Raw genomic sequence first — 24,451 nt, 5'->3', positions numbered from 1 at the left:
CAACGATATCGAACTATATCTCCGAGTCTTACGACGAATTCGGGAATATCGTGCCGAAAACAATCTCCCTCCTATAAACCTTCCTGATATCAAAAACATTTTTCCTTCTTTAACCGAGATGGCAGAACCAGCTCGTGCTCTTAGAGATTACGCCGCTCCATCGCAAGATGAACCGCATTCAAGTATTGCTCCGCCCGCAATAGAAGCAAACAATTTTGAACTTAAACCTTCACTGTTGCAGGCTGTGCAACAGAACCAATTCTCTGGAAATCTTACCGAGGATCCAAACCTTCATTTATCCGTATTTGTTCAATATGCTGATACTGTTAAAGCTAATGGTGTCACTTCAGAGGCAATTCGACTTCGTCTTTTTCCTTTCTCATTAAGAGATAGCGCTAGAAGATGGCTTCAATCTCTCCCTTCCAACTCAGTCACCACATGGAACGAGTTGAAGAAAGTTTTTCTTGCCCGATATTTTCCGCCAAGCAAAACAGCTATGTTAAGAGCCCAGATAAACGGATTTAAACAGAAAGACAACGAGTCTCTTTTCGAAGCATGGGAAAGATACAAAGACATGATGAGACTTTGCCCACACCATGGTTTGGAAGACTGGTTAGTAATTCACACATTTTATAATGGTCTCTTATACAATACAAGGTTAACAATAGACGCCGCTGCAGGTGGTGCACTAATGAACAAACCTTATGCTGATGCTTACCAGCTTATCGAGAGCATGGCCCAAAACCACTATCAGTGGGGAACCGAACGAACAACAGTGGAAAAACCTCAACCGAAAACTGGCATGTACGAGATAAGTAACCTTGATCACGTTAATGCAAAAGTGGATGCTTTGGTCCAGAAGATTGAAAGTTTAAACGTATCACCACCAACCGCCGTGGTTGCTATAACTCAGAATTGCGAGGTCTGTGGAATCCAAGGCCACACTCCTGCGGAATGTCAACTCTTGACTGGAATCCAAACAGAGCAAGTAAACTATGCTCAAGGAAGCCCCTATTCGAATACCTATAACCCAAATTGGAAGAACCATCCAAACTTTTCATATAAGAGTAATAATGCTTTATACGCACCTGGACAGTCTCCGAATCAAACCCCATCTATACCTCCGGGATATCAGAAACCGAATCCTAACAATAATACCCCTAGAAAATCCAACTTGGAAATCATGATGGAAAACTTTATAGCTTCCCAACAATAAACCAATAAAGATTTCTTAAACCAGAACATACACACTGGCGAACAACTTAAACAACTCGCAAGCAAAGTAGATGCCTTGGCTACCCATAACAAAATGCTGGAAACACAAATATCTCAAGTAGCTCAACAACAAGCACCTACTGCTGCACCAACTGGTACATTCCCTGGACAGCCCCAACCTAATCCGAGAAGCCAAGCTCATGCAATTATATTAAGAAGTGGAACGGAAGTGGAAGGACCGTCTGATCCAAGGATAGAAAACCAAAACCCTAAGAAATCTACTGAGGAAAGTGAACCTAAGGAAAAGGAAGAGAGTAATAAGGATACCCTAGAAAAGAAGGAACCCTATGTACCTCCACCACCTTACAAACCACCTATACCTTACCCTCAAAGGCTTGTTAAAACCAAAGATGTAGGCCAATTTAGAAAATTTGTCGATCTCCTTAAGCAATTAAACGTTACAATTCCATTTACCGAAGCTATTACGCAGATGCCCTCATATGCTAAATTCTTAAAAGAAATTCTTTCTAATAAAAGGAAACTTGAGGATAGTGAAACCGTTACACTCCCTGCCGAATGTAGCGCTATAATCCAAAACATGCCTCCTAAACTCAAGGATCCGGGTAGCTTCTCTATACCCTGTCACATAGGAAAATTTGTCATCGACAAAGCCTTATGCGATTTAGGAGCCGGAATTAGCGTTATGCCTTTATCCATATGTAAGAGACTGGAAATGGGAGAATTAAGACCGACCAAAATGTCTGTGCAATTAGCAGATCGTTCCATCAAATATCCTGTAGGAATCCTTGAAAACGTTCCCGTACGCATAGGTCAGTTTTACATCCCCACTGACTTCACAATTATGGACATTAGAGAAGATGATACTACACCTATTATACTAGGAAGACCATTCTTAGCAACTGCCGGTGCAATCATAGACGTAAAACGAGGAAGACTCACCTTCGAAGTAGGTGAAGAGAAAATTGAATTCATTCTTTCCAAATTCTTGAAAGCACCTGCAATAGAAGATACATGTTACTTCATGGATATCATCGATGAATGCATAAAAGAAGCAGAGTCAGGAGAAGACAAATCATCTGACTATCTTCTAGAAGACAAATCTAAACAATGCTTAGCAATAACACCAGATCCTACGCAGAGTCTTAACAAACCAACCCCTGATTTGAAAACACTTCCCAAAAATCTGAGATATGAATTCCTAGACTTAGAACTTGAACGACCTGTGATAGTCAATGCAGATCTAGGAAGACTCGAAACAGAAAAACTCCTACATATCTTAAGAAAATATCCAACCGCACTAGGATACCACATAACCGATCTTAAAGGAATAAGCCCTTCTATTTGTATGCACCGCATCATGTTAGAAGAAGACGGTAAAACCTCTAGGGAACACCAGAGAAGACTAAATCCGATCCTAAGTGAGGTAGTAAAGAAAGAAATAACCAAGTTATTGGAAGCAGGTATTATATATCCTATATCTGACAGCAAATGGGTTAGTCCTGTACACGTTGTACCAAAGAAAGGAGGCATAACCGTTATTGAAAACGAAAAAGGAGAAACTATAACTAAACGAATCGAATCGGGATGGAGAATGTGCATTGATTATAGGAAACTAAACAAAGCAACCCGAAAAGATCATTTCCCTTTACCATTCATTGACCAAATGTTAGAACGATTAGCTAAACATTCACATTTCTGTTATTTAGACGGTTATTCAGGCTTCTTTCAAATACCAATTCACCCTGATGACCAAGAAAAGACAACATTCACATGCCCTTTTGGTACCTTCGCTTATAGACGAATGCCGTTTGGTCTGTGTAATGCCCCTGCAACTTTTCAAAGATGCATGATGGCGATTTTCGCCGACTTTCTCGAAAACATCATGGAAGTATTTATGGATGACTTTTCTGTATACGGACAAAGTTTCGAAGAATGCCTTGAAAACCTGGAAAGAGTTCTTGAACGATGTGTAAAAGTAAACTTAGTACTTAATTGGGAAAAGTGCCACTTTATGGTACAAGAAGGAATTGTTTTAGGACACATCATCTCGAACAGAGGAATTGAAGTAGACAAAGCCAAAATAGAGGTAATCGAAAATCTTCAACCCCCAAGAACCGTGAGAGAAGTACGAAGCTTTTTAGGACACGCCGGTTTCTACCGACGATTCATCAAAGACTTCTCTAAGATAACTAAACCCTTAACCGGACTATTAATGAAAGATGCTGAATTCATATTCGACGATAACTGTTTAAAAGCATTTCAAACTCTTAAACAAGCATTGATCTCCGCACCCATTATGCAGACACCAGACTGGAATGAACCATTCGAAATAATGTGCGATGCCAGTGATTATGCTGTAGGTGCTGTCTTAGGACAAAGAAAGGATAAAAAGCTCCATGTTATATATTACGCTAGCAGAACCCTGGATGAAGCACAGATGAATTATGCCACAACCGAGAAAGAACTCCTAGCAGTAGTATTTGCGCTAGATAAATTTCGTTCTTACTTGGTAGGAGCCAAAATAATAGTTTACACCGATCACGCTGCTATCAGGTACCTTCTAACAAAAAAAGATGCTAAACCTAGACTCCTAAGATGGATCTTGTTACTACAAGAATTCGACTTAGAAATCAAGGACAAAAAAGGAACTGAAAACGTAGTAGCAGACCACCTCTCTAGACTTGAGAACCTTGAACCAGAAAGAACATCCATTAATGATGATTTCTCGTATGATAAACTCATAGCTACTTTGGAAGAGAACAACTCCGACATGCAAGTAGAAACCACCTTAGCTATATCTGTCATACCATGGTACGCTGATCTAGTCAATTATTTAGCTGCCGGAATAGTTCCACCTACTTCATCTTACCAGCAGAAGAAACGATTCTTCCACGACATAAAACACTATTACTGGGATGATCCCTTACTTTTCAAAAGAGGTCCCGATGGTATTTTCCGTCGATGTGTACCCGAAGAAGAGGTAGAAAATATAATCCAACACTGTCACTCTGCGCCTTATGGTGGACACACAAGTACATCCAAGACCTGCTCTAAAATCCTACAAGCTGGCTTTTATTGGCCAACTATATGGAAGGACGTACATGCGGCTATTAAGGAGTGTGACAGATGTCAACGCACGGGAAACATATCTAGACGTGACGAGATGCCACAAAAAGGTATTTTGGAAGTAGAGATTTTTGACGTGTGGGGGATAGACTTCATGGGACCATTTCCATCCTCTTTCGGTAACAAGTACATACTCGTGGCGGTTGACTACGTATCAAAATGGATCGAAGCTATAGCTTCTCCAACTAATGACACCCGAGTAGTAACTAGACTCTTTAAAAATATAATATTTCCGAGATTTGGCATCCCAAGGATAGTAGTCAGTGATGGTGGATCGCACTTTATATCCAAGGTACTCGAAAAACTACTACTTAAATATGGAGTGAGACATAGGATAGCAACACCTTACCACCCTCAAACCAGTGGACAAGTGGAAGTATCTAACAGAGAAATCAAGCAAATACTAGAAAAAACGGTCGCCACTTCAAGGAAAGATTGGTCATTGAAATTACCAGAAGCTTTATGGGCATACCGAACTGCTTATAAAACTCCCATAGGGACGACCCCATTTAAGCTCATTTATGGAAAATCCTGTCACCTCCCGGTAGAATTAGAACATAAAGCCTATTGGGCTATTAGAAATTTAAATCTGAATTACAAAGCCGCCGGTGAAAAGAGAATCCTTGACATAAACGAATTAGAGGAACTCAGAAGAGACGCCTATGAAAATGCCAAAATCTATAAAGAAAGAACAAAACAATGGCATGATAAGCGTATATCAAGGAAAATCTTCAAGCAAGGCGACGCAGTACTTTTATTTAACTCCAGACTAAAATTATTCCCGGGAAAACTACGATCCAGATGGTCAGGACCTTTCCATATCACTAAAATCTTTCCCAGCGGAGCGGTAGAAATAAAAGGACAATCTACAGAACCGTTCACCGTAAACGGGCAACGTCTGAAACATTATCACTATGCGGAAACCAACGAGGATTCGCAAATTCTACACTTAGACGAAACGCCCCCAGGACTCATAGACTATATTTAACAGTTTCTTTGTCGAGCTTGCGACATTTAAACAAAGCGCTTAGTGGGAGACAACCCACAAATTAATCTGTTATTTTATTATTCTATTATTATTATCATTTCTCTATTTTTCTCTTAATTATTCTTTTAATTTCTATTTAGTATTCATTATTGATTTATTCAAAAAGAAAAAAATATATCTATATATAATAATAATAATTCTTTTCTTCCTTCGGCATTTGGCCAAATCCTGACTTAAACTCATGTTTTCTTTTCTCTAGTTAACACTAACCAGATGGGACATTTTGACCGTAAGGGTATCAAGTTCAGAGGAATGGCTCAGAAACGAAGGTTTGAAGAACTAGCCACTAGAGAAATGCTACCTAGTTTATATGCTGATGATTGGGCTATGACTGCCCTTGGACTGAGACAGAGTGTCCTGTTTTTGCTGAATCAGATAGGATGGGAGACTTCCCCTATCCTGAGACATTTCACCACCTACCGGAGGCTCACACTAGAATTCCTTAGCTCATTAATCTATCTACCTAGCCATGGAAAAGGAATTACCAGAGGTTTTATCCAGTTCAGAATGTTCAATATGGAATACCAATTTAATATTAGAGACTTCACCAACCTTTTGGGTTTTCCTACCTCCTTTGATACATTCACTATAAGCCAGGAAGAACTTTTTGAATATAGAGAGCTGGAACACTTTTGGGGTAAGCTGACTGGAAATGATGAGCCCGAAGAACATGAGTTTCTCTCTGGAAACATACATAACCCGGCTTTTCGCTATTTCCATAAGATCCTGACCCACACTTTATTTGGGAAGAAGCCAAATAGTACTTCAGTTTCACGTGATGAACTTTTCATCATATTTTGTGCTTCCCAGAACCGTCCAGTAAACGGTGCTACTTTTATGTTAGCTAATTTGGACCACCTTATCCAGGATGAGAGAGCACCCATTAGAATAGGCGGTTTGATCACTATGATAGGTAATGCTATTGGATTACGTCAGCCTATGCTTGACCTGAACCCTTTTTGTGGCATTACCACTATGAGTATACCTTTCCTCTTCAACACTATGTTTATAGCAAACATAGGGTCTGATGAGTTTGAGCTTGTTATTGATAACCAGGTTCTCTGCCTATTCACCCTGCCCGATCCTAGGACTAGTGTTCATAACCAAAGGAACTGGCTCTATAACCTGAATGAAACCCCAACTCCTGATGGATCCACTGAATCCATCCAGGATTATGAGATTTGTGATGATTATGAGCACTATGTTGACCATATCTCTCTTGCTGAATCTGACCCTCAGACTCCATCCGGCTACCATGATATTGATCCTCCTCCTCAGCCTGTCCTGACCGAAGAATCAGCTATGCCTGATCTCCGACATCATATGCCAGGAACAGATATTAAAACCGTCATTGAAGCTTTGATGTCAGAACAAAACGCCCTCAGGGAAGATTTCCACAGCTTGAGACTTGCAGTCCTAGAACACATGAGCAGCACGGCAAGTCAGTTACGTATGTTACGGCATCATGTTAACTCTTTTACTCCTCCGGCCAGAGATCCGAAGATAGATGGAATTTAGTTATTTTTCCTTTCTAAGTTATTTAGTTTTAGGCTAGATTTTTTCATTAATGTTATTTGAATTCATGTTTATTTCTATTTCATTTCATTATTTTCCTTTCCTGTATTACACTATGATCCTTTTTATTGAAGCTGTTTAGTTAATTTTATTTTATGCAATGGCTATGTTCTCTACTCTTACTTAGAATGAATTATTATTATGTGAAGTAGAATAGCATGCAATACAAATTAATTAGCTAAATTAATTAGAACAATCTAAAAACCAAATAAAACAAAAACGAAATAATCAAAATATAATCATCTCCAAATTAAGTCTGTGTAGCGCTACTGAAGAAGCCTTGCCAAAAGAACTGTGTGACGAGCGTCACACAATCCATGACGAACGGCACGCAACACTCTTGTTACGACCGTCACACCCTTGTGACGAGCGTAACGCCTCTCAGACATGTGAACGTTAGGGAGCCGTTGGAGACGAACGTTACACCCCTACCTTTTTACATTCCCCATTCATTTTTCATTTACCACATTTAATTACTTTTCAACCACTCTTTCTTTTCACCTCCCACATTTTTCTCCTATAAATACCCTACCAAAACCTCCTTCATTCACCACAAACAATTCTCTCATATCAAATATACAATTCTTTTCCTTTTCCAAATCACTCATTCAAAAATTCATCACAATGGCGGGAAATCAAAATTTCGGAAATATCATCTTCCGATCCGGAGATGACAACTATCAGCAGGAGCAATTCGAGCGCTTCCAACAGCGAGGCGTCGCTTCCACCAGGTACCCCGATTTAACTTGTTTACAACAATTGGGCTTACTCCAAGGTATCGAGTGGATGCTCCGTAGAGCCGATTTAACCTTCCTTTGCACCCATAACCAACCCACCTATCCTTCCCTAACCTTAGAATTCCTAAGTTCTTACGACTACACCACTCCCGCCGGTGAAGGTGAATTTCTAACCGGTACGGCAACCTTCCGTATGTTTAACACCGAGTACTCTCTAACCCAACGCGAATTGAGTGCCATGCTACATTTTCCCACAGAAGGTCTGCTCCATGCCAGAATCCCTCCAACCTCAAACTGGAACACAGTTCTAGTTTTCGACCTTTTTAAGAAAATTTCCGGTATAAATACCTACAACTGGGAAGAACTCCTTCTCTCCCACATCCATAACCCCACCATCCGTTATTTTCTCCGTATCCTACAAAACACACTCTTTGGAAGACCAAACAACAGTAAGGTCAACTCAAAAGAACTCTTTTTCCTCCAGTGCGTTTTCGAATCGGATACTAAGGTAAACGCCGCCTCTTTTCTCTTTCATCATATCCGCACCTTATGTGCTAGAGGCCGGCAACCATTCATAATTGGTGGATTAATAACCTCCATAGCACTTGGCCTGAACCTAGGGGATAAACTCCAAACTTTAGAATCCCTACCACCCCTGTCTATGGATATCAGCTATTGCCGCTCCAGCCGCCTGATTAAAAACAGAGTAGGCGGAGGCTATTATCTTATGGTGAACAACCAAGCTGTCCCAAGTGTTGTGCTACCCAATACCACCCTAACCGATGTCACAAACCCGGACCGCCACCTCTATGATCTCAGCGCTCCTGAAATCACCGAGCCTTCACAAACAAACCAGCAAACAGATGAGTTTGAAGAAATGGAACAAGGTGATCATCCGCCAACACAACAATCAGTCCCGCTCAACCCTTCCAGTAATGCAGCCGGCCCATCCTCCCAACGTCGTCGACGCAGAAGGCCTGCGACCAACGACGACATTATGGATGCTATCGATGGTATGCAGGCACAGAATGCAGATATGATGCAGATGATGCGTCAAATGCAACAGCAACAGGATGCTCGGAATGCCATAACCGACCAGCGGTTTACTGAGTTGTTTAGCAGATTCGACAGCTTAGACATACGTCAAAGATCACCAGGACCAAGAACCAGAGGTGGAAGGCAGCCTTAATTGTATTTTTCTTTTCATCTCCATTTTGTATTTCTTTCCCTTAAAACATCGAGGACAATGTTTAGTTCAAGTATGGGGGGGAAATTATTCTTTCCATTCTCATCTTTGTTTCAAGTATGTACTCTCCCTTTTCATTGTTATTTCCCTATAAAAAAAAAAAACAAAATATTTTTTTTAAGTTAAGTCCCGAATGTGAAAAATTCTTATTATCTATTTCCCTCAACTTTCTTGAGCCATAACAAAAATTTTAACACACCCAATAAGTATAAAGGTCGCCTACTCTATAAAATCTGAGTGAAATCAAAACAAAATCATTACCATAACAACGCTCTGAGAACCTCAATATGTTAGATCAGGATAAGTACCTATTATACCGATCCCTTGAACTTTTAGTTCTATGGTAACCCCAAGTAGTTTATACAGAAGTCAGCACCATCTTAATAGCAAACTACGTGGAGAGCCGATGAATATAAGTGAATGATCCCCAAAGTAACATGAAATATACGAATATATCAAGAAATGCACTAATTAAATTAGGTGATCCTTACCAGATCATTTAATCTAAAGGTTGCAGATCATGCAAAAACACAATATGAAAGATCCATTATGAGTTGGTTCAGTAGGAATCTGGTACTGAACTCGGTAGGGCGGACTACGGTTCGATCCCCCGCAATTTGCAATGGACTGAATAATGAAGTTATCCGACTTATGTACCAGAACTTCTAGCTAAAAGCGGATCATAATCACTAACCGGTTACTCCACTATGTGCGCGAAAAGATAAAGGGCTTAATGTGATTTCGCTAGAATGAAAACGAGTAAAATAAGACTAAAGGAACCAGGATAGCTATCATAGGGTACTTGAACTGATTGGCATAAGGTAGGGTTATCTAAGTTGTGACGGTAGTTGTTGATGTCAAGATTAAACTCAAGTCCTCCTAAACAAAAATCCATTGGCAACCTAGTACGAATTGATGTGCGCTTTAAAATTTCATCTGGCTAAAAACTTTTAACAAGTTCTATACTGAATTTTGCTTGAGGACAAGCAAAGATTTAAGTATGGGGGAGTCTGATAACACGAAATTATATCGCTTTTTAAGACTTAATTCAATTAAATTATATTATCATTTACGCTAGTTTATCTCATTTTATCAGATATTATGCAGTATTCCTCTTCTATTTATATCAGGTACCCATTTTGAAGCAAAAGTGAAAAAGGGAAGAAAAGGAGGTGTAAAAAGGAACAAAAAGGAGAGAAAAGGAACCAAATGCCAAAGCCCAGCCCAAAGCGCACAAGTCACCAATGCTGTGCCTGTGACGGACGTCACAGGACGCGTGACGAGCGTCACGCGAAGTAGCCTTGTGACGGACGTCACACATAGCGTGACGAGCGTCACACAACTCCACTACCTTTTTGGCGCAAGTATCGCCCTCAGAAAGACTTGAAGAATAACGTTAAGGAGTTGGTCTCCTATATGCACGCCGTGGATATAGCCACGCTGAAGAATGGGAGAAACGGAATGCAGTTACCAAGGCTATTATAAATAGCCATCTCACAAACCAAAAGAAAAAGGTTTTGCACGCTCAGTTTTGCGAAAGCTCTGCCAAATTTTCCTTTCACGCCTTTGCCTATTTTTCTTCCTTTCCAGCATCGTTCACTTTATTTATTTTATTTTGCAAGCTTTATTTTCTTTCTCCCTTGCAATTTATTTTCCCCGTTCTTAGCTTTTAGATATTTTTCGCGTAGTAGTTTCTACACCGGAAACTACTGTGCAACTTTATACCGGATTTAACCTTACGTTATATTCCAGTTTTATTTCCTTGATTTATTTTACTGTTTAATTGAAGAATCCAAGAACAAATCCTACCGGCTTGTGGAGGAGTGTTCAAGACCATTGTATTACGCATTCAGGTTCTTTAATCGTTATTTAATTTTTAATGTTTTATTCTATTGTTTATTTACATTGCATGCCTGGAATGAGTCTGTTTATGCATGATATAGATTCTTATTTATTTAGCATGTCTGGCTAATTTGCCTAGGTATCGGTATGTAAAGTAAGCAGAAAAGGGGTCAAGACTAAGTCGGTCTATTCAAACTTAAAATTAGAATCAATCTTTTTATGGTCTTAACTTACAGGTTTAATAACAAGATTTTTTACAAAAGTAAAAGACATAAAGAAGTTGAAACCAACAGAGCGAGAGTTTGAGGTTTTAACTGGACAGTGTAAGTTAGTCATTAAGTCTATCTCAGGGCGAGAGCAAGTTTTAGAATTAATTAAATTCTGACTTTTTTCCAAAAAGTATTTTTAAAGATTGAATGTGAGGACGAGAGTTAAGCATTTAGATTTAATTGTATAACCTAAGTCAACAGAGCGAAAGTTTGAGATAAGGGTGTTTAAAACGGTCAGTATTTTCTTAAAAAGAGTTTCTGCAACTTTATTGTTTTCAAAATATGATTTTTGACTTAATTATAAGTGACAGCTACATTAATCTAAGATCATGGTTTCTTCAACAGAGCGAGAGTTTGAGATAAAACCTTTAACCAATAAAGTTAATCGAAACGATTTATTTTAAAACCGAGAGACCGACAAGGAATTGATTCCCTAGTTTTGACGAACTACATACCGATATCCGTTTTATTGATATTTAATCTAGATATTAGTTTAGCTCTTAGTTTTTCCCCAAACAATCAAACATTTTCACCTTAGATTTACGTAGTAACTTTAGATAACGGTATATCGATTCATAAGTCCCTGTGGGATCGATATCTTTTAAAACTACGCGATAGAACTGTGCACTTGCAGTTTGTATCCCATTCTCGACTCACACAGTCGAGCGATCAATTCCCTATGCAAAGGATTTGGCCAATGCCAACTTTCATGTAACCAAGTGCTTGTGATTTGAAACTTCATCTGATACATCATTGAAGATCCATTTGAGTTCATCTGCAACATGATCATTGTGAAGCTGTTATTTTGAACCTGTGATTTATGCCATTTTGGAATTCATCTAATGCATGGGAAACTTTGAAGAAGATCATGGAGTTGCTAAGCTTAGATGTGGCTATCTTTATTTGATGTCTTGCTCTTCAAGTTGAGATTTTTTGCATTGTTTGTTGCTTGATTCTAAAAGTCCAAGGGAATTTGGGTTTCTATATGACATTCTTGTCTATTGGATTGCAGCCCATTGGTCAGATTTTTTCAACTCTCAACTTTTAAATTTATGCTTAGGATTAGTCTCTTCATCTCCTCCCCACTTCTTTAATTTCAAAATCTCTCCCTCCTTTCAAAAATATTCTTTGCTTGTGTTTGTAGATTTTTAAACATTGACCACTTTTGCAAACTAGAAACTTTGGCCTTAAGCCATTGCATTTTCAAACTTCTTTTCTTAATCAAACTTGTAAATAGACTTAACCATACTTGACTTAAAAATTTCAAAAAAGCCAAAAGGAACTAACTCATTCAAACCATTTTCAGACCTTTGTGCCTTTCAAACTTAAATTTTTATTAAAAGCAATGCATCCACTTTGAAATTGAGACCACGAACTACGAGGTTTTGATCCCTCATTTTTATGTTGGTACGTAGGCACAAGTCCGAAGGTCTTGTCAAACACAAAAATATAATTAATAAATTCTTTTCTCATCCCCCCATTCTATTTGTTTGCAAATATCATTTGTACAAAAATACTTATGCACACAAAAAGGGGCTCCCTAGGAGTACCTAGGACACTTTGGGTGATAACACCTTCCCTCTGTGTAACAAACCTCCTTACCTGTAATCTCTGGCATTTTATTAGTTTTGATTTGAAAACTTCTTATCTTTTGGATTTTATACGTACTTTTCCCTTTTCCCTTGGAAACAATAAAAGCGCGGTGGCGACTCTTACTATTTAATGTCTTGCTTATCCATAGCTTGATGATCATGAATTTACCGCTACAGAAATTAAATGGAGACTCTGCTGGGGAGTAGTCTCCAGTGGGTTTCGCCTACTTTTTTGTGTATATAACTGTATATTTGATGTATGTAGATTTGTTTGTATGATATAACATGCTTGTTGTGCTTGGTGATCTCTGAGTGGTGAGATAAGTTCTAACCCGAACTTGAGTGCAATTAAGATAGGAGGATGGTATAGTCATGTTCGACTTGTGAGGAGTAGTCCTTAACAAGTTGGCTTGAGACCCATATGCTCAGTGGAGATCCTTTTGGATTTGGAAATGTCACACAAGTATTTGTGGTTAGGCATTACTATCTCCGATTTGGGGTCCGAGAAGCTGAAGACCGTAGAAAATTTAACCCCTCTTGACCTATTTAGGACGTAGTGCGGAGACTGTTCAAGTGTAGAGTTGATAACGGTTGTTACGCGATACTACACTCAAACGAGTTTCTCTTGAGAATATTATGACTTGATGATCATGAATTTACCGCTACACTGTTCTGTCAAATTTATTAGACCGTGAATAGAAAGATAGAGTAGATTCCTAAGATCATAAGACATTAGTTGCAATTGATCGGATGAAAATCCGTGTGACTGGACCAGTTTATTGATCAGATCAGTGATTTTTTTATGGTTATTTATTTTTTCTTAATTATAAATTTGATATTCTATTTTCATTTTTGTTATGTTTTGATATCCTATTTAAAAACTCAATTTAATTAAGTTTTTAATTAATGTTTATAGTGATGTTAGTTATTATTTATAATAAATTAGATAATATTAAAATTTCAAAAATGAAATTTTGTCAAGAATCACACTGATAACCTTTCAAAACTATTAAAGTTCCATAAATTTCTTTGTTGTTTTATTTGGTCTAACAGAAAAGAGTATTGTGTTTTAGGTGTAATTAATCACCAAAATTATTGATACAAATATGAGTCAACCTATATAAGGGTTGGAGTTTTGTTTAAGGGACTCTCAATGCTTTTTTTTAACTCATTTATTATTAATTATATAATATAGTAATATAATAAATTTAAAAAGTTATAAAATTCATTATACAATATAAGATACTATAAATAAGCAAAAAATTTTAAAAAAATCATGTTAGAAAAATATAAATTTATATTTTCACGTTATTTTTCTGTATGAATCTCTATATTTGAAAAAAAACACACTTTAGGTTACTAAAGGAAGTTGAAATTAAAATTTCATATTATTTTTAATAAAATCTCATTATTAACTTTTAAGTAAAAATCACATTGTTTTTACTATTTCTTTTATTTACAAATTTTTATTTTTCTACTCTGTATTTTATTTTAATTACTTCTATAAAATATAATATCTCAATCTATGTAATTATACTCATTGATGCGATCAAAGGGCTTTATGTTAAATCTCTAGTGGATCATATATTGTTTATCTACTACATGAATGATATAATAAATGCTCTATGATAAATAATAAATAAATTTGTCTGTAATTTATTAAATGTTTACACTTAATTACATGATGATATATGTCTAAGAGAGAAACTTCTAAATAATATTTTAAAATCTAAACTATTCGGCTTAGTCGTACTGATTAGATTGTGAATCGAAAGATAAAGTAGATTGATAAGATCATAAGAATGTAGTTGCAATTGATCCAATAAAAATCAATATGACCTGACTAATTTATTGATCAGTGAACTATTGAATTTCTTAATCCCGCATATTGATTTTTTTATGGTTATTTAGAAAAAATTACAATTTTGATATTCTATTTTCATTTTTGTTAAGTTTTGATACTCTATTTAAAAACTCAATTTAATTAAGTTTTTAATTAATGTTTATTATCATGTTAGTTAGTATTTATTAGAAAATAAATAATATTACAATTACAAAAATGAAAATTTGAAAAGAATCACGCCCATAAACTTTCAAAACTATTAAGGTTCCATGAATTCCTTTGACGTTTTATTTGGTCTAATAAAACCAATACATTTAAATTAAATTGTTGGATTTTTGTTTAAGGGACTCTCTAATACATTTTTTTAAAACTCATTTATTATTAATATAATAATATAATAAATTTAAAAAGTTATAAATTTAATTATATGATATAAGATACTATAAATAAACAAATATTTTGAAAAAAAAATCATGTTAGAAAAAAATAAATTTATATTATCACATAATTTTCCTAATGAATCTCAATATTTGAAAGAAATAAAACAGTTTAGATTACTAAAGAAAGTTAAAATTAAATTCTTATATTATTTTTAATAAAATCTCATTATTATTTTTTAAGTAAAAATCACATATTTTTTACTATTTTTTTATTTAGAGATTTTTATTTCTCTACTCTATATTTTATTTAATTATTTCTATAAAACATAATATTTGTTTAAGTTTTATATTACTTTATGTTACTATTACATCATACAATTACTATTATTTTACTTTTTTAATTGACGAGCATCAATAAATTGATAGGTTTGAAAGTTGAAAATTTATTTAATATTGTTATATTTGTATAAATATCAAAAAAATTATTTCCTGAATATATATAAATTAAATTACAAGTCATACGATTTTATTTAAAATAATCAAATTTTTTAAATATATTTTCAATATAACCACTATTTCAAGTTATTTACCAATATAAATGGGAAAATATAATTGTTTTCCACTTAATACCCCTTTATTGAAATTTATTGTCCAACATATGAAGCGTCTATAAATATCATACAAAACAATGTGATTGGAATCTAAGAAAAGAAAGAATAAGAAAGTACACAAAAACGTCTTTGAAAATGGTGAAATCTGTCTCAAAGTTGTTTCAATTTTTTATTATTTTAGTTTTGGTTGCAGCTGGTAAGTATATATCTTGTTGTTATTAATTGTGAATTTCTGATATTTATATTTTTCAATTTTTATTTTTAGTTAAAATGTAAAATTTTATGTTTATTTGAATTTGAAATACTTAATATTAATCCTAATATATATGTTTTATGATACAAGTTTGGAACATAGGATTACAATCAGTGGAGAGTGCAAAATTACAACCACTGGAGGCAAAAGCATGTATAACAGCTCTGGGGCATGTGGTCCATTAGGGGATTGTGCTGCTAGGTGCACAAAAGCATTCCTTGAGGGAGAAGGGTCCTGCAATTTGGGTTTATGTAATTGTGCTCATTGGTGTGATTGAAGGGTTTGATGGAGAGAAGTTTTAGGAACAAAATTTTATGCTAAATTTCTTTGTTATTTATATTTTGTTCTTATAAATGTTTACATTTATTTACATAAAATATGTTTGATGGAGAAATTTCTAAATAATATTTTAAAATGAAAGATAGAATAGATGCATAAGGTCATAAGATAGTAATTGCAATTGATTCGACCAATTAATTCAGTGTGATTTGACCAATTAATTCATCAAATCAGTGAACCAATTAATTTCTTATCTTGTAGATTAATTTTTTTATGGTTATTTAGTTTTTCTTAATTACAATTTTGATATTCTATTTTCATTTTTATTAAGTTTTGATATCCTATTTAAAAATTCAATTTAATTAAGTTTATAATTAATGTTTACATTGGAGAAATCACTATTCACCCATATTTGAGAACTCACATATTCATTTCTATTACAATCATTTCATTCATGTCCAAGAATTTTCTCACATTCATTCAATCATAGTCATGTGATTAGTTCATAATCCTAAAGTGTCATCACACGAATACATGAAAGTTCTAAAATACAAGGAAATAACTTTGTCTTGTTACAAAAGCACCATTTTTTTGCATTCATATCACATGTACAAGACTGGAGATTATAAAAAGCACTAGAACACAACAACACTATAGATGAGTTTCTGTTAAGGGATCTTGGGACAATTGGAAATCAAGAACTCCTTTGCAGAGATCATGCTAATACTTTACAATATTGAAGGATTATGTTCCTAAACATATTGGAAGCATCTCTGGTTTTGAACCTCCTCAATCACCAACCTCAAGTTACGATAATTCACAGCTTAGTTCTGAGGATTACGTAAAGGAACAACCATTTATTATTAATTTTATAATATAGTAATATAATAAATTTACGATAATTCATTTTTATTAAGTTTTGATATCCTATTTAAAAATTTAATTAAATTAAGTTTATAATTAATGTTTAAAGTGAGATTAGTTAATATTTATAATAAATTAAATAATATTAAAATTAAAAAAATATCATTTTTGTCAAGAATCACACTGATAATTTTTCAAAACTATTAAAGTTCCATGAATTCCTTTAACTTTTTATTTGAACAAAGAGAAAAGAGTATTATATTTTAGGTATAATTAATCACCAATATCATTTGTATAAATCTAAGTCAACCTATATAATTAAAACAGATACATTTAGGAGTTTAGTTTAAGGGACTCTCTAATACATTTTTTTAAAACTCCTTTATTATTAATTATATAATATAATAATATAATAAAAATTAAAAGTTATAAAATTAATTATATGATATAAGATACTATAGATAAGCAAATTATTTTTCTACTCTATCTTTTATTTTAATTATTTCTATAAAATATAATATTTGGATCTATCTAATTGTACTCATTGGTGCGATCCAAGGTCTTTATGATAAATCTCGTCGATCATATATTATATATCTACTACATGAATGATATAATAAATGCTCTATGATAAATAAAAGATAGGGTAGATTGATAAGGTCATGAGATTGTAGTTGCAATTGACCCAATGTAAATTAATGGGATCTGACCAATTTATTGATTAGATCAGTGAACTAATGAATTTCTTGGTCCCGCAGATTAATTTTTTTATGATTATTTATTTTTTCTTAATTACAATTTTGATATTCTATTTTTATTTTTATTAAGTTTCGATACTCTATTTAAAAACTCAATTTAATTAATTTTTTAATTAATGTTTATGACCATGTTAGTTATTATTTATAATAAACTAAATAATATTAAAATTATAAAAATGAAATTTTGTCAAGAATCACACTCATAAACTTTCAAAACTATTAAGGTTCCATGAGGGTCGAAGAAAAAAGAGTATTATATTTTAGGTAAATATAATCATCAAAATCATTATTACATATTTCACATAATTTTATAACTTTTTAAATTTATTAGACTATTATACTATATAATTAATTATAAATGAGTTTTAGAAATATATATTAGAGTGTCCCTTAAACAAAACTCCAACCATTTAAATGTATGGTTTTTAATTACATATGTTGACTTAAATTTGTAATAATGATTTTGAGTATGAATCTCAACATTTGAAGAAAAAAAAACAGTTAAGTAAAAATCACATATTTTTTACTATTCTTTTATTTATAGATTTTATTTTTCTACTCTATCTTTTATTTTAATTATTTATATAAAACATAATATTTGTTTAAGTTCTATATTACTTTATGTTACTATTACATCATACAATTTTTTATTACTTTTTTTAATTGACGAGCATCAATAATTGATATGTTTGAAAGTTAAAATTTTATTTAATATTGTTATATTTATATAAATATCAAAAAACTTTTTTTATATAAATTGAATTAGAAGTCATACGATTTTTTTTATTAAAATAACCAAAATTTTCAAATATATTTCCAATATAATCATTATTTCAAGTTATTTACCAATATAACCAGCCTTCTAAAAGCACGTCCTGTTAGATTAATATATATATATATATATATATATATATATATATATATATATATATATATATATATATATATATATATATATATATATATATATATATTGATCCTATGTTTCTGATAACAAAAGAACAACAAGATCAATAAAACAATATGCGGAAATAGAATAAGAGGTTTTACCTCCAACCATTGTTGCAGTGTTGTGAGTGCACTGCCTTTGATTCTTCCAAACTCTTGCTCTCTCAATATAGATGGTGTATTTCTTTTGTGATGAGAAAAATCTTTGGGGAGCAAAGACTATTTATAGGCTTGATTCTACCATCAAGAATTTAAAGTCATTAAAACTCATTACCACCCAATTAAATGGTCATATCAATTTATATTAAAACCAAAATAAATCATACCCTTTTCAGAACCAAACTCCCAAAACTACGGGCGACATTAAAATTGGTTTTTTATTATTAATAATTATTATAATAAAAATAAGAAACCGTTACATTCTCCCACTTGGTCCATAGAAGTGATTATTGGCATAAATGAGTCATGGAAAACTTACTCAAGAAATAAATATGTGAACCATAGAGATAGTCCCTCTTAAAGCGGGTAGTCTCATCTATGTATTACAACATGTCTATTTTAAAGTATATATCTGTAATGTGGTAACTAACTTGATGAATAAACCAATGTTTACTCTTGGTCCAGATGTAACATATTTTCTCAAACTGATGTGCGCATGAAAATGAGAAAACATCACAATATAAGAGTTTTATTAATAAACTGTATGTATACAATCATAAGGAGGACCCAAGTCCCATGTTCTCTACATGATCCTTAAATTTTATTGGTGGCATGCCCTTAGTCAAAGGATCAACGATCATTAAATCAATACTAATGTGATTAATAACTACTATTTTATCTTTAACTCTTTCTCTAATGGCTAAATACTTTATGTCGATGTGCTTGCTTCGACTTCCACTTCTATTGTTCTTAGCCATAAAGACAACTGCTGAATTATCGCAAAAAATATGCAGTGGTTTAGAAATAGAATCCATGATTCTAATCCCAGAAATAAAACTCTTAAGCCATACACCATGAGAAGTAGCCTCAAAACAGGAGACAAACTCGGCTTCCATAGTAGAAGTAGCAACCAAGGTTTGCTTAGTACTTCTCCATGAAATAGCTCTATCCGCCATCATAAACATATATCCTGATGTTGATTTGTGAGAATCAACACAACCAGCAAAGTTGGAGTCTGAATAGCCGATCACATCAAGATTGTCCATCTGCCTATACATTAGCATGTAATATTTTGTTCCTTTAAGATATCTTAACACCTTCTTTGCAGCTTTCCAGTGATCCATACATGGATTACTCTGATATCTTCCCAAGATTCCAACAGCAAATGCAATGTCGGGCCTTGTGCATACTTGAGCATACATAAGACTTCCAACAACAAAAGCATATGGAATGTTCTTCATTTGTTCCCACTCAATATCATTCTTATGGCATTGATTCAAATTAAATCTATCGCCCTTGATAATGGGTGCAACACTTGGTGAATAATATTTCATTCTAAATCTCTCTAAAACTTTATTGATGTAGGTTTCTTGTGATAGACCCAAAATTCCTCGAAGTCTATCTCTGTGGATCTTAATGCCAATGACATAAGATGCCTCACCCATATCCTTCATATCAAAGTTTTTAGAGAGGAATTGTTTCACCTCATGTAGAAAACCTTTATCATTGGTTGCAAGTAGTATGTCATCCATATACAAAATGAGAAAACAAAATTTACTCCCACTGACCTTCTGGTATATACATTGATCCATGGGGTTTTCAATAAACCCAAATGAAGATATCGTTTCATGGAATTTAAGATACCATTGATGAGAGGCTTGTTTTAAACCATATATGGATCTCTTAAGCTTGCAAACCAAATGCTCACCACTATTAGAAGAGAAATCTTCAGGTTGTTTCATATAAACCTCCTACTCTCAATCACCATTAAGATTTATATTTAATGGTTATGGTTATGAAAAGTTTTGATAAGAAAGTGGCCATTGAAACCACAAAACATTTGAATGAGTTATATTTACCAATGAAAAGTATTTACAAAATATGGTCAAAGTTGACTTAAAGATTCAATTCAAAATGAGTGTTATGAAAAGAAAGTTTGAAAAACAAAAGCATAATGCTTAGGTTTCTAATGTTTGAAAACCAATGTTAATGTTTGCATAAATTTTTTGGCTTGGGTTAGAGTGGAGGGAAGAAGAAGAATGGCTAAGTCCTAAACATACAAAGATGAAGGAAGAGAAATAAAACCACAAATGGAGTTCCCTTCTTGAGATCAAAGTGATGATCCCAGTAGCTTCCAATCTTTGGAATAAGCAAGCAAATAAGTGTATACTCAAGCAACCAATCAATCAAGCAAGCTCTTAGTAACCTTCCAATGGCTCTTGTATCTCTCACTTTAGATGCACATGACAATGGTTCTTCAATTTGGCTCAAATGGGAATCCCTTGCACAAAAGCACACACATCAAAAAGTTCTATAATGCAAACAAAGACTGGACAAGAGTGAGTTTAGAGATTAGGTCCTTCCAATCCATCTTCAACATTAAGTCCTTTTTACTCCATTTTTTGCATAGGGAATGTCCTAGAATCTAAGTCCTTTTGTCCATTTGCATTTGGTTCTCAACAATCAAAACAAAACACAAGCACAATAGTATATACACAATTATGTGCTCAAGTGAGCAAAAGGCAAATTGCATTAACATAAACATGTGCTCAAATGAGCAAAGGGAAAAAGCAAATGATTAATATGTACTAGAATATTAAATTACATAAATGTAAAGTGCAAGAATTAAATGTTAGTGGTCAATTGTTAGTGTTGGTGTGCCATAAGGCAATTTAGCGCCATGTTAAGAAATCGTAAGTGGACTAATGTAGTAGTCACACCTATTTGAGGTCGGTCAATAAAATATAGGCAACAAACACAAGGTAGAGATCTTGATTAGTGAATCAAGCTCCTACAACTTGCCATGCCAAAAGAAGATGATAAATAATCTTGTATTAATTTAGGTTCTTTGCTTGATTAGGAAGCAACCTATCCTTAATGCAAATCCATTCACTTGATCTATGATCAAGATGAATTAGATTTGAATCAAGGAAGGTTAAACCTCCCATACATCAAGGCTAACCACCAATCTTTAACTCATTGATCAAAAAGAAAAAAGATGAAAAAGGAGATGAATAAGAATGAACATTAATGGAAATTCAAATGAAGTAATCAACATACATTGACCAAATATAGATGGAATCAAGGTCAAACATTAGTAAACAGAAGCAAAATGAAAATTAGAAGTCAAGAAACAAATAAAATATTTTTGGTATTTTTGGAAATTAAAATAATACTTGAATTAAAATAAACAATTAAAGGTCAAACCTCAAATCCATTTCAAATCAACTTTGAAAGGTCCAAACGGATCATCCTAAGTTCAACAAGGTCAAACAAAGTTTGACAAAAAATTTCAGCATTTTTAGAAACCAGAAACTATTTTTAATCAATTAAAAATGCATAAAAAATAACCTAATTGAATTAAAATCTCAAATAAATCTCAAATCAATTAATAAATTGATGAGAATATTTTTCATAGATCCATCATCATTCAAAGAGGTTAAGAAAATATTTTTGTATTTTTTGGATATTGAAAACTATTTAAAATGAATTAAAAATAACCAGAAAAGAGAAAATTCATAAAAAAATATCAAATGATAAAATAAAGAATATTAAAAATCATCTTTAGAAACTAGAATTAAAAAGAGAAATAATGCAATTGGTCCCATATTTTTTGGAATTAAAATAAGAGAGATATAATTTTTTGAAATGAAATGAAATAAAAGAAATAAAATGGAAATTAAATAAGAAATAAAAAAAAATGAGAAAAACGTGATGCGTTGGATTTAGGCTCATTAATTGAGCTGGCGCATTGATAACACGAAATTATATCATATTTTAGGACTTAATTCAATTAAATTTTATTATTATTTATTTCAGTTCACTTAATTTTATTAGATATTACGCGGTATTTTCTTCCTATTTGTCTCAGGTGGCTTATTTTGAAGCACAAGTAAAAATGGAAGAAAAGGAGGTGCAAAAAGGAAAGAAAATGAACCAAATGTCAAAGCCCAGCCCAAAACACAAAAGCGCAGGTGCCGTGCATGTGACGGACGTCACAGAGGGCGTGACGAGCGTCACGCCTTGCACACTCCTGTGACGGACGTCACACATGGTGTGACGAACGTCACACCATTCCCCTACATTTTTGGCGCAAGCAATGCCTCAGAGACGTTGAGGAGACGTTGAGGAGTGTTGAGCCCTATATCCACGCCATGCATTTATGCACGTTGAAGACCTTTTTGGCAGCGGAAGCGGTTACTCAAGCATATATAAATAGCCACTTGCAAAACCAAAGAGGGTTCCGAAGCTTTTCCACATTTTTTCCTTTGCCGTTTTCGCTTTTGCATATTTTCTTTTCCAGCAACTTAACATTATTGTTTCTTTATTATTTTTACGAGTTCTACATTATCTCTCTTGCAATTTCTATTTTCCTTTTTCCTTTTCAGCATTTAGTTAATTCTTTTCGTACAATAGTTTCTACACCGGAAACTATTGTGCACCTTTTTACCGGATCTAACCTTACGTTAGAATCTAGTTTTATTTCCTTCGTTTTAATTTGTTGTTTAATTGAAGAATCCAAGAACAAATCCTACCGGCTTGTGGTGGAGTGTTCAAGACTATTGTTTACCTCATTCAGGTTCTTTAATTATTATTTAATGCTTTGTTTTATTATTTATTTATATTATCTGCCTGGGATGAGTCTGTTTATGCATGATAAGTATTTTAGTTTGTTTAGCATGTCTGGCTAATTCGCTTAGATATCGGTATGTAAAGTAAGCGGAATAAGGAATCAAAACTAAGTCGGTTAAATTAAGTTTAGAATTAAAATCACTCTTTTTACGGTCTCAATTTACAGGTTTAATAACAAAGGTTTTTACGAAAGTAAAAGACATAAAGAGGTTAAAATCAATAGAGCGAGAGTTTGAGGTTTTAACTGGACAGTGTAAATTAGACATTAATTCTAGATCAGGGCGAGAGCAAGTTTTAGAGTTAATTAAATTCCGATCTTTTCCAAAAAGTATTTTTGAAGATTGAATGTGAGGACGAGAGTTAAGCATTCGAATTTAATTATATAACCTAAGTCAACAGAGCGAGAGTTTGAGATAAGGGTGTTTAAACGGTCATTGTTTTCTTGAAAAGAGTTTCTATGGACTGTATTGCTTTCAAAAAATGGTTTTTGACTTAATTGTAAGTTGCAGCTACATTAACATAAAATCATGGTTTATTCAACAGAGCGAGAGTTTGAGATAAAACTTTTAATCAATAAAGTCAACTGAAAAGATTTATTTTAAAACCAAGAGACCGACAAAGGATTGATTCCCTAATTACGACGAACTACATACCGATATCTGCTTTATTAATATTTAATCTAGATCTTAGTTTAGTTTTTAGCTTTCCCCCAAACAATCAAACATTGTTCACCTTAGCTTTACGAAGTAACCTTAGATAATGGTATATCGATTCATAAGTCCCTGTGGGATCGATATCTTTTAAAACTACGCGATAGAACTGTGCACTTGCAGTTTGTACCCCAAATTCGACTCATAAAGTCGGGATCAAGTTTTTGGCGCCATTGCCGGGGACTTTTATTTAATCGATATCGTAACTCTTCCGTTACGCTGTAGAGACTAAGGTTTCTTTTTCTTCTATTCTTTCTTTCGTTGATTTGTATGCCACGCACTCGCTCTCAAGGCGAACCGCTCTATTTACGAATCAACGATATCGAACTATATCTCCGAGTCC

The 24,451-nt window shown here is 33.7% G+C and overlaps 1 pseudogene; it reads right to left on the bottom strand.

Moving 5' to 3' along the window:
* Positions 1 to 503: 503 nt before the first annotated feature.
* Positions 504 to 603, bottom strand: LOC127124312 (uncharacterized; annotated as a pseudogene).
* Between the last annotated feature and the right edge of the window lie 23,848 nt (positions 604 to 24,451).

Source organism: Lathyrus oleraceus, chromosome 2 (genome assembly GCF_024323335.1).
Source record: "Lathyrus oleraceus cultivar Zhongwan6 chromosome 2, CAAS_Psat_ZW6_1.0, whole genome shotgun sequence".
Lineage (NCBI taxonomy): Eukaryota > Viridiplantae > Streptophyta > Magnoliopsida > Fabales > Fabaceae > Lathyrus > Lathyrus oleraceus.
This window is presented reverse-complemented; position numbering and strand designations above follow the sequence as displayed.